The following is a 1731-nucleotide window of genomic DNA, read 5'->3' as shown; positions in this document are numbered from 1 at the left end:
GGAACTCTGAAAATTCTTATCAGCATCTAGATGAGTTCTTGAAAATTTGTTCCACCGTCCACATACATAATTTTAGTGATGATGCTCTCTGTCTTAGGCTTTTTCTGTTCTCTTTAAATGATAATGCCAAATATTGGCTGATGTCCTTATAACCGAATTTGGTAGCCAACTGGGCCACCATGTAACATGAATTTCTTAAAAAGTACTTCCCAATTGGGAAGACTAACCAGCTTCGGAGAGCCATCACAAGTTTCTCACAGATGGATGGGGAACTCTTTTTCGAGACTTGGGAGCTCTTTAGGTACTTGCTCTGAAAATGCCCACATCACCAAGTCCCCAAGTGGCAATTAGTGCAAACTTTTTACGAAAGGTTGGCTGAGAAAGATAAGTCCATGGTTGATGCATCGTGCAGAGATACTTTCCTCACCAAGCACAAAAATAAGGCATGTATTCTCTTTGAAAATTTGGCTGAAAATTCTCAGCAGCACATGGCTACCACTCGTAGACTACCTAATCCATCAAACTCTAAACCAAAGAGAGTTTACGAGTTAGCCACTAGCCAAGACCTAGCCCCTATCCTACATGCCATATCCAAAAAATTAGACCAGTGCTTGTCCCTAGGACCGCAAACAACACCGTATGCAGAGGCATGTTCAATCTACTCTGACCCTTCCGATACGTATTACAATTGTCCTCATGCGCATTCTCAGCCTAAGCTTATGCACGAGGAAGTAAATGCCACCCATAATTGGTATGATAAACCCTCTAATGACTCGTATTCAAACACATACAACCCTAGGCTACTCAGTGACACATCCAGCACCCCCACTTACACCCTTTATACTTAGGAAAGAGGCTTCCACTCAATCCATCTTCGACATGTTTAAACAAGTGAGAATGGATAAGCCTCTCCTCGATGCCATTAAGCAATCACCTGCGTTCATAAAATTCCTTAGGGACTTGTTAATGTAGGGGATAGAATCAAGGGTGCACATGGATGCTTTGGTTAAGCATGTCGATCATATAAGTTCCAAAATACTACAACACCTTGTTCCTAAACTAAAAGACCCCGACGCACCTACTATTTCTTTTGTAATTGTTGATTACACAATTGATGGGGCACTTCTAGATTTAGGAGCAAGTGTGAACATCCTTTCATACTCGGCCTATCAAAAACTTAACCAAGGAGTGTTGTGACCCACCTTGGTTTCTTTATGCCTTCCTGGTCGATCTATTAACCAAGCCGAGGGTGTGGTAGAAGACGTGGTAGTCAAGGTGGGAGATTTTCATTACCTTGTTGGTTTCATCATTTTAGACATGGAGACTTCCACAAACCTGATCCTTGTAGACATCTCATGGGACCATAAACAACGTAGGCTGAACATATTTAACACTTCTCAACATCCTCTGAACGTCGCCCAAGCTGTGGATGAAGAAGTGATTGACAAAATTGTTAGGGAAGAAACTCCTTCAATGCTATGGAAACACCCTTGGGAAAGTATGCTTTAACTTGACAGCCCTACCACTATTGAATTTGTGGATCCTTTTGATCAATTTATAATAAAACATGACTGGGTCCCCAATTTTGAACATAAGTTAGGGGGTATACAACTTCGGGTGTAAGGAAGAAAAGAGAGAATCCAATGCTACTTGGAAACCAGGATAAGTCCAAAATAAGCTCCAACACGTCTGGCTGAAGACGGTAAACTTAGAGCTTCTGGGAGGTAACTC

General features: G+C 41.8%; 1 non-coding gene across 1 annotated transcript; it reads right to left on the bottom strand.

Moving 5' to 3' along the window:
• Positions 1–228: 228 nt before the first annotated feature.
• On the bottom strand, positions 229–334 carry LOC131167232 (small nucleolar RNA R71). Its single transcript, XR_009140084.1, has one exon. It is a non-coding gene; the product is annotated as a small nucleolar RNA R71 (small nucleolar RNA).
• Positions 335–1731: the final 1397 nt, after the last annotated feature.

Source organism: Malania oleifera, chromosome 10 (assembly GCF_029873635.1).
Source record: "Malania oleifera isolate guangnan ecotype guangnan chromosome 10, ASM2987363v1, whole genome shotgun sequence".
NCBI classification, from domain to species: domain Eukaryota; kingdom Viridiplantae; phylum Streptophyta; class Magnoliopsida; order Santalales; family Ximeniaceae; genus Malania; species Malania oleifera.
Note: the sequence above shows the minus strand (reverse complement) of the source record. Positions and strands in the feature narration are given on the sequence as shown.